Source organism: Acipenser ruthenus, chromosome 35 (genome assembly GCF_902713425.1).
Source record: "Acipenser ruthenus chromosome 35, fAciRut3.2 maternal haplotype, whole genome shotgun sequence".
Lineage (NCBI taxonomy): Eukaryota > Metazoa > Chordata > Actinopteri > Acipenseriformes > Acipenseridae > Acipenser > Acipenser ruthenus.
The window spans coordinates 5846689-5860249 of NC_081223.1; the positions used below are offsets into that span (position 1 = coordinate 5846689).

The 13561-nt window shown below is 44.4% G+C and overlaps 1 pseudogene; it reads right to left on the bottom strand.

Annotated features, from left to right (window-relative positions):
- Nucleotides 1–8574: 8574 nt before the first annotated feature.
- Nucleotides 8575–13561, bottom strand: part of LOC117395249 (P2X purinoceptor 4-like) — a 36606-nt pseudogene continuing 31619 nt past the window's right edge.

The following is a 13561-nucleotide window of genomic DNA, read 5'->3' on the forward strand; positions in this document are numbered from 1 at the left end:
CCAAACCCCTATTTTTTTTTGGGAGGGACGAGGGCGTGAAGCTCAGGCTCCACAGCAGCCGCTGTTTTTGCTGCTGAAGGGAGCCCAGCGGAGACGCCCGCCACCAGCCCTACCCCCGCTGTCGGAGGAGCCGGCAGCGCCACCAGCCCTACCCCCGCTGTCGGAGGAGCCGGCAGCGCCTCCACCACCACCCGAGGGAGAGGAGCAGGAGCTGCCTCTGCCTCCACCACCACCCGAGGGAGAGGAGCAGGAGCTGCCTCTGCCTCCACCACCACCCGAGGGAGAGGAGCAGGAGCTGCCTCTGCCTCCACCACCCGAGGGAGAGGAGCAGGAGCTGCCTCTGCCTCCACCACCTGAGGGAGAGGAGCAGGAGCTGCCTCTGCCTCCACCACCACCCGAGGGAGAGGAGCAGGAGCTGCCTCTGCCTCCACCACCACCCGAGGGAGAGGAGCAGGAGCTGCCTCTGCCTCCACCACCCGAGGGAGAGGAGCTGCCTCTGCCTCCACCACCGCCAGGAGCAGTGGAGCTGCCTCTGCCTCTGCCTCCACCACCGCCAGGAGCAGAGGAGCTGGAGCTGCCTCTGCCTCCACCACCACCACCGCAAGGAGCAGAGGAGCAGGAGCTGCCTCTGCCTCCGCCACCACCACCGCAAGGAGCAGAGGAGCTGGAGCTGCCTCTGCCTCCACCACCGCCAGGAGCAGAGGAGCAGGAGCTGCCTCTGCCTCCGCCACCACCACCGCAAGGAGCAGAGGAGCTGGAGCTGCCTCTGCCTCCACCACCGCCAGGAGCAGAGGAGCTGGAGCTGCCTCTGCCTCCACCACCGCCAGGAGCAGAGGAGCTGGAGCTGCCTCTGCTGCCCGTACCTCCGCAGGGAGTACGGTGGCCGGAGCCCCAGAAAGGGGAGCTGCCGGCCACGAAGAAGGGGGAGGAGGTCTGGAGACCACTTTCCCCAGCAGCAGTTTCGCTGCAGGAGTTCTTGTGGCCGGAGCCCCACAGGAGGGAGCTGCCGGCTATGAAGAAGGGGGAGGTCGGGGGACCACCTGCCCCCGCAGCTTTTTCGCTGCAGGACGGGACCAGCATGCTGTCAGCCGTGCCACTACCGGCAGGGGAGCTGACAGCATTTCCAGCCATGGGCCCACTGAAGCCTCCCGTCCCAGCCCGAGACTTTTGCCTGGACTGCTGGGTATTTAAGGGGGGAGGTGGCCGTTGAGGCCATGTGTGCGTTGCACAAGGGGGGGTATATGTGGCAAAGTGCCCCCCCTGTGTGTGTTATATGTTACGTGTTGTGTGTAAATGTTGGTGTATAGGCATTGGTACACGGGATATAAGCGGTCTGTGTTTCACGTGTGTGTAAATTGTATATTTGTATTTAGGCACGGGGATGGCACATCACATCACGTGCAAGTAAAAAGTAATATGTGAGCACGGGGAATTGCACTTTAATTAATTCACGTGCAGTTGTACCGAGATTCCAATTGAATGATTGACTAGCAATCGAATCTCGGTACAACTGCATAAAAGCTGCATGTTTTCACTCACTGGGGGTTGGTGTTCGGTGAGTGGAGAACGGGTTAGGAGACGGAGGGTATTTAAAAGTAATAATAGTAAAAGAAGCTCACCGTGTTTGTCTGTGTAGTTCGTTTTGTCTGTCTGTTTATTTTGGCGTGTAGTGCCGTGTCCTGTTTTGTGTTCTGTTTGGTAAACCTTTTTATTTTGTTAATAAACGCTGAGTGCAGCCATTGCACTCAGCTCAGCATCACCACCGTCTCTGTCTGTGTGTTTCTCTCTGGTCTGAGTTCCTCCCTGCAGCCATCTTTGTCACAGTTATTCACAGCAGTGTGAAATGGAGCAGTACTGTATCTTATAAGGAGCGTGTTATTCACAGCAGTGTGAAATGGAGTGGTACTGTCTCTTATAAGGAGTGTGTTATTCACAGCAGTGTGAAATGGATGCGTACTGTCTCTTATAAGGAGTGAGTTATTCACAGCAGTGTGAAATGGAGCAGTACTGTCTCTATAGGAGCCTGTTAATCACAGCAGTGTGAAATGGAGCAGTACTGTCTCTTATAAGGAGTGTGTTATTCACAGCAGTGTGAAATGGAGCGGTACTGTCTCTATAGGAGCGTGTTATTCACAGCAGTGTGAAATGGAGTGGTACTGTCTCTATAGGAGTGTGTTATTCACAGCAGTGTGAAATGGAGCAGTACTGTCTCTTATAAGGAGTGTGTTATTCACAGCAGTGTGAAATGGAACAGTACTGTCTCTTATAAGGAGTGTGTTATTCACAGCAGTGTGAAATGGAGTGGTACTGTCTCTTATAAGGAGTGTGTTATTCACAGCAGTGTGAAATGGAGTGGTACTGTCTCTTATAAGGAGCGTGTTATTCACAGCAGTGTGAAATGGAGTGGTACTGTCTCTTATAAGGAGCGTGTTATTCACAGCAGTGTGAAATGGAGTGGTACTGTCTCTTATAAGGAGCGTGTTATTCACAGCAGTGTGAAATGGACGCGTACTGTCTCTTATAAGGAGTGAGTTATTCACAGCAGTGTGAAATGGAGCAGTACTGTCTCTATAGGAGCGTGTTATTCACAGCAGTGTGAAATGGAGCGGTACTGTCTCTTATAAGGAGCGTGTTATTCACAGCAGTGTGAAATGGACGCGTACTGTCTCTTATAAGGAGTGAGTTATTCACAGCAGTGTGAAATGGACGCGTACTGTCTCTTATAAGGAGTGAGTTATTCACAGCAGTGTGAAATGGAGCAGTACTGTCTCTATAGGAGCGTGTTATTCACAGCAGTGTGAAATGGAGCAGTACTGTCTCTTATAAGGAGCGTGTTATTCACAGCAGTGTGAAATGGAGCGGTACTGTCTTTTATAAGGAGTGTGTTATTCACAGCAGTGTGAAATGGAGCGGTACTGTCTCTATAGGAGTGTGTTATTCACAGCAGTGTGAAATGGAGCGGTACTGTCTCTATAGGAGTGTGTTATTCACAGCAGTGTGAAATGGAGCGGTACTGTCTCTATAGGAGTGTGTTATTCACAGCAGTGTGAAATGGAGTGGTACTGTCTCTTATAAGGAGTGTGTTATTCATAGCAGTGTGAAATGGACGCGTACTGTCTCTTATAAGGAGTGAGTTATTCACAGCCGTGTGAAATGGAGCGGTACTGTCTCTCATAAGGAGTGTGTTATTCACAGCAGTGTGAAATGGAGCAGTACTGTCTCTTATAAGGAGCGTGTTATTCACAGCCGTGTGAAATGGAGCGGTACTGTCTCTTATAAGGAGTGTGTTATTCACAGCAGTGTGAAATGGAGCGGTACTGTCTCTATAGGAGTGTGTTATTCACAGCAGTGTGAAATGGAGCAGTACTGTCTCTATAGGAGTGTGTTATTCACAGCAGTGTGAAATGGAGCAGTACTGTCTCTATAGGAGTGTGTTATTCACAGCAGTGTGAAATGGACGCGTACTGTCTCTTATAAGGAGTGAGTTATTCACAGCAGTGTGAAATGGAGCAGTACTGTCTCTATAGGAGCCTGTTAATCACAGCAGTGTGAAATAGAGCGGTACTGTCTTTTATAAGGAGTGTGTTATTCACAGCAGTGTGAAATGGAGCAGTACTGTCTCTTATAAGGAGCGTGTTATTCACAGCAGTGTGAAATGGAGCGGTACTGTCTCTATAGGAGTGTGTTATTCACAGCAGTGTGAAATGGAGCAGTACTGTCTCTATAGGAGCCTGTTAATCACAGCAGTGTGAAATAGAGCGGTACTGTCTCTATAGGAGCGTGTTAATCACAGCAGTGTGAAATGGAGCGGTACTGTCTCTATAGGAGTGTGTTATTCACAGCAGTGTGAAATGGAGCGGTACTGTCTCTATAGGAGTGTGTTATTCACAGCAGTGTGAAATGGAGCTGTACTGTCTCTATAGGAGTGTGTTATTCACAGCAGTGTGGAATGGAGTGGTACTGTCTCTTATAAGGAGTGTGTTATTCATAGCAGTGTGAAATGGACGCGTACTGTCTCTTATAAGGAGTGAGTTATTCACAGCCGTGTGAAATGGAGCGGTACTGTCTCTTATAAGGAGTGTGTTATTCACAGCAGTGTGAAATGGAGCAGTACTGTCTCTTATAAGGAGCGTGTTATTCACAGCCGTGTGAAATGGAGCGGTACTGTCTCTATAGGAGTGTGTTATTCACAGCAGTGTGAAATGGAGCGGTACTGTCTCTATTGGAGTGTGTTATTCACAGCAGTGTGAAATGGAGCGGTACTGTCTCTATTGGAGTGTGTTATTCACAGCAGTGTGAAATGGAGCGGTACTGTCTCTATAGGAGCGTGTTATTCACAGCAGTGTGAAATGGAGTGGTACTGTCTCTATAGGAGCGTGTTATTCACAGCAGTGTGTTGTGGAGCGGTACTGTCTCTATAGGAGTGTGTTATTCACAGCAGTGTGAAATGGAGCGGTACTGTCTCTATAGGAGCGTGTTATTCACAGCAGTGTGAAATGGAGCGGTACTGTCTCTATAGGAGTGTGTTATTCACAGCAGTGTGAAATGGAGCAGTACTGTCTCTTATAAGGAGTGTGTTATTCACAGCAGTGTGAAATGGAGCGGTACTGTCTCTTATAAGGAGTGTGTTATTCACAGCAGTGTGAAATGGAGCGGTACTGTCTCTATTGGAGTGTGTTATTCACAGCAGTGTGAAATGGAGCGATACTGTCTCTTATAAGGAGTGTGTTATTCACAGCAGTGTGAAATGGAGCAGTACTGTCTCTTATAAGGAGTGTGTTATTCACAGCAGTGTGAAATGGAGCAGTACTGTCTCTATAGGAGTGTGTTATTCACAGCAGTGTGAAATGGAGCGGTACTGTCTCTTATAAGGAGGGTGTATTTACAGCAGTGTGAAATGGAGCGGTACTGTCTCTTATAAGGAGTGTGTTATTCACAGCAGTGTGAAATGGAGCGGTACTGTCTCTTATAAGGAGCGTGTTATTCACAGCAGTGTGAAATGGAGCGGTACTGTCTCTATAGGAGTGTGTTATTCACAGCAGTGTGAAATGGAGTGGTACTGTCTCTATAGGAGTGTGTTATTCACAGCAGTGTGAAATGGAGCAGTACTGTCTCTTATAAGGAGCGTGTTATTCACAGCAGTGTGAAATGGAGCGGTACTGTCTCTTATAAGGAGTGTGTTATTCACAGCAGTGTGAAATGGAGCGGTACTGTCTCTATAGGAGTGTGTTATTCACAGCAGTGTGAAATGGAGCGGTACTGTCTCTATAGGAGTGTGTTATTCACAGCAGTGTGAAATGGAGCGATACTGTCTCTTATAAGGAGTGTGTTATTCACAGCAGTGTGAAATGGAACAGTACTGTCTCTTATAAGGAGTGTGTTATTCACAGCAGTGTGAAATGGAGCAGTACTGTCTCTTATAAGGAGTGTGTTATTCACAGCAGTGTGAAATGGAGCAGTACTGTCTCTATAGGAGTGTGTTATTCACAGCAGTGTGAAATGGAGCAGTACTGTCTCTTATAAGGAGCGTGTAATTCACAGCAGTGTGAAATGGAGCGGTACTGTCTCTTATAAGGAGTGAGTTATTCACAGCAGTGTGAAATGGAGCAGTACTGTTTCTATAGGAGTGTGTTATTCACAGCAGTGTGAAATGGAGCGGTACTGTCTCTTATAAGGAGCGTGTTATTCACAGCAGTGTGAAATGGAGCGGTACTGTCTCTTATAAGGAGTGTGTTATTCACAGCAGTGTGAAATGGAGCGGTACTGTCTCTATAGGAGTGTGTTATTCACAGCAGTGTGAAATGGAGTGGTACTGTCTCTTATAAGGAGTGTGTTATTCACAGCAGTGTGAAATGGACGCGTACTGTCTCATATAAGGAGTGAGTTATTCACAGCAGTGTGAAATGGAGCAGTACTGTCTCTATAGGAGCCTGTTAATCACAGCAGTGTGAAATAGAGCGGTACTGTCTCTATAGGAGCGTGTTATTCACAGCAGTGTGAAATGGAGCAGTACTGTCTCTTATAAGGAGCGTGTTATTCACAGCAGTGTGAAATGGAGCGGTACTGTCTCTTATAAGGAGTGTGTTATTCACAGCAGTGTGAAATGGAGCGGTACTGTCTCTATAGGAGTGTGTTATTCACAGCAGTGTGAAATGGAGCGGTACTGTCTCTATAGGAGTGTGTTATTCACAGCAGTGTGAAATGGAGCGATACTGTCTCTTATAAGGTGTGTGTTATTCACAGCAGTGTGAAATGGAGCTGTACTGTCTCTTATAAGGAGTGTGTTATTCACAGCAGTGTGAAATGGAGCAGTACTGTCTCTTATAAGGAGTGTGTTATTCACAGCAGTGTGAAATGGAGCAGTACTGTCTCTATAGGAGTGTGTTATTCACAGCAGTGTGAAATGGAGCAGTACTGTCTCTATAGGAGCGTGTTATTCACAGCAGTGTGAAATGGAGCAGTACTGTCTCTTATAAGGAGTGTGTTATTCACAGCAGTGTGAAATGGAGCAGTACTGTCTCTTATAAGGAGTGTGTTATTCACAGCAGTGTGAAATGGAGCAGTACTGTCTCTATAGGAGTGTGTTATTCACAGCAGTGTGAAATGGAGCAGTACTGTCTCTTATAAGGAGCGTGTTATTCACAGCAGTGTGAAATGGAGCGGTACTGTCTCTTATAAGGAGTGAGTTATTCACAGCAGTGTGAAATGGAGCAGTACTGTTTCTATAGGAGTGTGTTATTCACAGCAGTGTGAAATGGAGCGGTACTGTCTCTTATAAGGAGCGTGTTATTCACAGCAGTGTGAAATGGAGCAGTACTGTCTCTTATAAGGAGTGTGTTATTCACAGCAGTGTGAAATGGACGCGTACTGTCTCTTATAAGGAGTGAGTTATTCACAGCAGTGTGAAATGGAGCAGTACTGTCTCTATAGGAGTGTGTTATTCACAGCAGTGTGAAATGGAGCAGTACTGTCTCTTATAAGGAGCGTGTTATTCACAGCAGTGTGAAATGGAGCGGTACTGTCTCTTATAAGGAGTGAGTTATTCACAGCAGTGTGAAATGGAGCAGTACTGTTTCTATAGGAGTGTGTTATTCACAGCAGTGTGAAATGGAGCGGTACTGTCTCTTATAAGGAGCGTGTTATTCACAGCAGTGTGAAATGGAGCAGTACTGTCTCTTATAAGGAGTGTGTTATTCACAGCAGTGTGAAATGGACGCGTACTGTCTCTTATAAGGAGTGAGTTATTCACAGCAGTGTGAAATGGAGCAGTACTGTCTCTATAGGAGCCTGTTAATCACAGCAGTGTGAAATAGAGCGGTACTGTCTCTATATGAGCGTGTTATTCACAGCAGTGTGAAATGGAGCGGTACTGTCTCTATAGGAGTGTGTTATTCACAGCAGTGTGAAATGGAGTGGTACTGTCTCTTATAAGGAGTGTGTTATTCACAGCAGTGTGAAATGGACGCGTACTGTCTCATATAAGGAGTGAGTTATTCACAGCAGTGTGAAATGGAGCAGTACTGTCTCTATAGGAGCCTGTTAATCACAGCAGTGTGAAATAGAGCGGTACTGTCTCTATAGGAGCGTGTTATTCACAGCAGTGTGAAATGGAGCAGTACTGTCTCTTATAAGGAGCGTGTTATTCACAGCAGTGTGAAATGGAGCGGTACTGTCTCTTATAAGGAGCGTGTTATTCACAGCAGTGTGAAATGGAGTGGTACTGTCTCTATAGGAGTGTGTTATTCACAGCAGTGTGAAATGGAGCGGTACTGTCTCTATAGGAGTGTGTTATTCACAGCAGTGTGAAATGGAGCGATACTGTCTCTTATAAGGTGTGTGTTATTCACAGCAGTGTGAAATGGAGCAGTACTGTCTCTTATAAGGAGTGTGTTATTCACAGCAGTGTGAAATGGAGCAGTACTGTCTCTTATAAGGAGTGTGTTATTCACAGCAGTGTGAAATGGAGCAGTACTGTCTCTATAGGAGTGTGTTATTCACAGCAGTGTGAAATGGAGCAGTACTGTCTCTATAAGGAGCATGTTATTCACAGCAGTGTGAAATGGAGCGGTACTGTCTCTATAGGAGTGTGTTATTCACAGCAGTGTGAAATGGAGCGGTACTGTCTCTTATAAGGAGTGTGTTATTCACAGCAGTGTGAAATGGAGCAGTACTGTCTCTTATAAGGAGTGTGTTATTCACAGCAGTGTGAAATGGAGCAGTACTGTCTTTTATAAGGAGTGTGTTATTCACAGCAGTGTGAAATGGAGCAGTACTGTCTCTATAGGAGTGTGTTATTCACAGCAGTGTGAAATGGAGCGGTACTGTCTCTTATAAGGAGTGTGTTATTCACAGCAGTGTGAAATGGAGCAGTACTGTCTCTTATAAGGAGTGTGTTATTCACAGCAGTGTGAAATGGAGCAGTACTGTCTCTTATAAGGAGTGTGTTATTCACAGCAGTGTGAAATGGAGCGGTACTGTCTCTTATAAGGAGCGTGTTATTCACAGCAGTGTGAAATGGAGTGGTACTGTCTCTTATAAGGAGTGTGTTATTCACAGCAGTGTGGTCATTTTCCATTTACTGTATTTTGTTCATTTTTATTAATTTCAGCGCGATACAAAAGTGTTGCAAAGCATCAGTTTATGAAAACTGCTGTCAGAACAAAACTGAATTAACTATCTGCCTTTGATTAGCAATGAAAAATATACTGTGTGCACAATACATGTTAAAATAACAACAACAACAATAAACACAGTATAAAAATGCACTAAGGGCTGGATTCACAATCCTGACCTTCTCTGTTGCTGACGTCTCTCATCTAAAAAAATAAGAAAATAAATACAGTATTTGTAAACCATGTGAAGAAGCACATACATGAAAATCTCATCACCTCGATTTTTCTTTAAATTGAAATGCCCAGTATTTACCCGTTTTCTCCCAAATTTGGAATGCCCAATTTGATTGCTAACCTAGGCAGCTACCCACAAACCACCTGGGGCACTTTAGCCAATCGTTTATACTGTATGGTGGAGAGTGCTGTTGCCTGGTGAGATGAACTAATCCCAGCCAACTGGCAATTGCAAATGCAGCCACTAGACTGGCAACTACAGTACTAGATACAACCAAGATTCAAAACAGTGAGCTCTGGATCATATGACTAACCATGCAGTAGTGTCTTTACTAGGTGAGCCACTGCAGACCCCCAGCTAACCTTTTCTCATTAACTTCAATGTTGAAGCACTGGTAACCAGTCCTTACCTCTAACTGATATTCCACAGTTTCATATTTCTTCCCAGTATAGTAACTTTTGACCTCTTTTTTGCAGCAACTGGGATGAACGTAGTTTGCAAGGAGGAAGTCAACCACGATTATTGTCTGAAAGGTACGTAGAGGAAAATGACCTTCATGAGATCCACACTGATTTAAAACTGTGAATGCACTTTATACACAAAGACAGGGACGCATTAGCAGAATACATTGCAACTGTTTTAGACTCACCATACCGAAGTAGGCGAGTGTGGATCCAATGTATGTAATCAGCTTAATTAGACTGAATTTTCCAGCCTTTTGAAAAAAAAAAAAATGTAAATGTTTATTATAATAATAAGTCTTTCATTGTGTCAGGACTCTAAACTAGGCTGAAGGTTTGAATGGGAAGGGGGGCTCACATTAAAACTGTCCGTCCTGAAAGAATCATCTTGAGCAGAGCAGTGACCTGTTTGAAGGACTGAAAGCTAATTAATAAATCCTATTCTGAATGCAGTGCTCTTGGTTACATTTCAAAATAGTGGTTATGAAAGAAACATACTTTTCTTCACAGGACAGGTGTACTTGTTTCAGTGTACATATTCATGTGATAAATTGGTTTAATTTGATATGCACTAAACAGAGTTCAAACTAAGAGTCTTAATCACCTTTCCAGTCACCATGACATCAAACCGGATTCCATACACCTTGAACAATGTGCGCTCTTCCACTCCGTTCTGTTTATAGTATCTTGCAAACCTGTAAATAAAGACCAGCAGATTGTTCTCTGGTATACAGTCCTGTCTGCCATACCCACAGGAATTATCAAGATGCAAATCCGTATCTATTATGGTTTCGTTCAATTCGCAGCAGTACAGCTGCAATTCAGCAAAGCTGAAATAAAAGGGATGATTTAACGGCATAATGTTGTTGCAAAGCGAGTGCGCTGTTATCCAGCTGCATCCCCTCAATGCCAGAATTAGGAGGTTTAAACTGGAACGCAACAGTTCCTGTGCCTGCCACGGGATGGCGCTCCAGCTCTAAGGCATTGTCACACTTTGAAACAACCAAGACAAATGGCAAACAGTTTTCACTGTGGCTGACAACTCAAGCCTACCAGTCAACAGTAAGCAATACCACCATCGCCAGCTCTAGCTAACAGTATATTAGACACTGGAAGCATACCCCTTCCCTCTAATACAAGACTGTACTCCTGCTCTGACCTGAAGCTGAAGCCAGGGAATAGGGTCTTCTTGTCGTTTTTCTCATCCAGTCTTCGAAAGCTGTACTCCGGGACACACTTGTGAAGCAGCCAATCCAGGTCACATTCCCAGTTAATCTGTATTGCTATCACTCCTCCCTGTAATTCAAGTGGAAGTACGATCACCCTCACAAACATGACCATGAGGTATAAGAGCATGTACAGAATAGGATAAAGTAATGGTAATGTGGACAGACAGAGACACCTCCATATAGCCTCACAATCTCATACTCCCAATAGCATGTGCTGAATAATGTGAATACCATGTTTCATTCTGGTTTGATAAGAGATTGTCCAGATATATGTAAAAACGTAAGTGAGACATACGGAGGTACGACTGCCTACACTGTATTCCCATTGCTAGGGATTCCTCTGCGAGGGATAGCAATGGGAATTTAAATGTAAAGACCATCAAATACAATTCCCTGCTGAAGTCTAATAATATGATGCAGAATATATCTAATACAATTCCCTGCTGAAGTCTGATAATATGATGCAGAATATTTAGTACTTCTAGTTTTAAGGATACAAGATCCCCCACATTTAACCTGTAGAGAAATAGATCAAATAAAAGTTATTGCAGATACTCAATTTATATTAAGAAACACATTTGTAGTTTAAATCAAGGATAATGTAATTAATTTAAACAAATCAGACGCACTGCGCTCAGCACAGCTGCAAGGTATGCTGGAACACTTGGAACACTGCTGACACAAAGAGCTTGCAAAAACAAGGTTCAGCTTCACAGCATGTTTAGGCAAGATATATAAGACAGGCATTTGAGAAGAATTCAAGAGGATCCTCCATGAACACACACCAGCATTGTGTCGGATGCTCTCCCAGAGATTAGAGAACTCATTACTCATTCATTTCTGCTAATAACTAGAAGCCTGTAACAGGGGAAGTCTGTGCTGACTATCTGGCGCATGCGTGTTTCTGCAGGAAGAGGGCAGCAGTTTCATAAGATCCGCCTGTCAGTCATGGTGATGACACGGAGAGGTGGGGAAGAGGGTGTGTTGGCTTTCCCTCTCTCTAAGTGGCTGAGAGGCGGGCCTTGGGGGATTGCTCGGCCCATAAGAACTGCGCTTGGTTGTGCATTCGGGTGGCCATGACAGAGGAAGCCCAGGGACGCTAGCTGAGGTGGCGAGCGTACACAAACACCAGGCAGGAACGCCAGTGGTAGAAGCAAGAAAAATAAAATCAGGCAAGCACGGCTGAGGAAGACAGCCAGCCTTAAACAAACCATTTATTAAAATCTCTGGTTACGTACCCGAGGGGACGAATGTAGAACTAGGGGAACCTTGGCCACCCTAGTGTATAGTGCACAGCGAAGCGTAGGACAAGATCCGAGCTGGCTGGCATAGCAGCAGTGGGGGGCTACGTAAGCAGCACTTTTGTTTTGTAGTTTCATTACTGTGTTTTATTTTCCTTTTTCATTTCGCCTTTGGTTTTCATTATTATTTTTGAGCACCTGTGAGTGCACCTGCCTATACCTGTGTTGGTAACCTGTAGTCCTGATTACCACTGCCGGTATACAGGCCACAGACAACAGCGCCCTCTGCGGGCTAAAATAAATACAAAAGAAAAGAAATAAAACTGGGCACCTGGGCGGTGTTTTCAAGTACAATCTTTGGTCTCCCGTGTCAGTGAATACCCTCACCCTTCCACAAAGCCACATTAATACTGATTAAGCTGCAGAAGTGTGACACTTGATTACTGGAATCAATAAAGGAAACAGGTTCAGTTCTGCTTCGATCCTTGTTGTGTGCACTCCTGCACACACAGATACAGACAGGATGTAGTTTCCTTACACCTGCATCACTCTGATCCAAACAAGCATACTCTCCAGCACAAGAACAGGGGCACAGCAAGAAAATGAATAAGCATACTCTTTAGCACAAGAACAGGGGCACAGTAAGAACATGAATAAGCATACTCTTCAGCACAAGAACAGGGGAACAGTAAGAAAATGAATAAGCATACTCTTCAGCACAAGAACGGGCACAGTAAGACAATGAATAAGCATACTCTTCAGCACAAGAACAGGAGCACAGTAAGAAAATGAATAAGCATACTCTTCAGCACAAGAACAGGGGCACAGTAAGAAAATTAATAAGCATACTCTTCAGCACAAGAACAGGGGCACAGTAAGAAAATGAATAAGCATACTCTTCAGCACAAGAACAGAGGCACAGTAAGAAGCAAGACAATGATCTCTCCTTTGAATTGCCTTCTGTTTTGTTTTCTCATTTCTCTACAATGAAATGTAGACGGTTGCAATTGGCAGCCCTGACCCTGGGAACAGAAGCCCTCTTGTGTGATTCTATGAAAAGAAAAGAACCAGGAATTAACCTTAACAGCCATTTCTGTGAAATTCTCCCCGGCTTCTTGGACAATATTTCCCAGGCGGAATATCGGGCAGTATGGGTCTGTCTTTCGGTTAAACATACACTGTTTTAGATAGATACACTGTCAAGATGTTTCTCCTGTGAAAAATAAATTAATAAATGATTATAAAGGTGACATTATGTTACTACAGTAAATTAGCTTGTAATCTAGAGCCTTACTTTGTGTAATTGAAGTTAATGAATCCAATGTTGTTTTTAATAAAGACGGTGAAGTTTTCTGCTGATTCCAAAACAGCAGGTCTAGGTAGAAAAAAGAATGACATTATTTACTGAGAATCATCTTTCATGCCCTTTGAGCCTTTATTATTAGGCAAACACTGACGAGTGGCTCCCATAGCCTATGCCTTTTATCATGTATTTTATAAGAAAGTGTAACCTTATAAATATAAGCCATTAGGCACATCTGATTTGATCCCATCAGTGAACCCCCGACCATGCCATCCAGTTGACTCCTGTGCTATCTGTACGTACTCAGATCTTAATCAAGCAGCAGAGCTCTCTAGTGGACTCACTCAGAAAGAATCAGATTTTTTAATATATATATATATATATATATATATATATATATATATATATATATATATATATATATAAATAATTTTAATTATTTTACCCCTGATTTTCTCCCCAATTTAGAATGCCCAATCA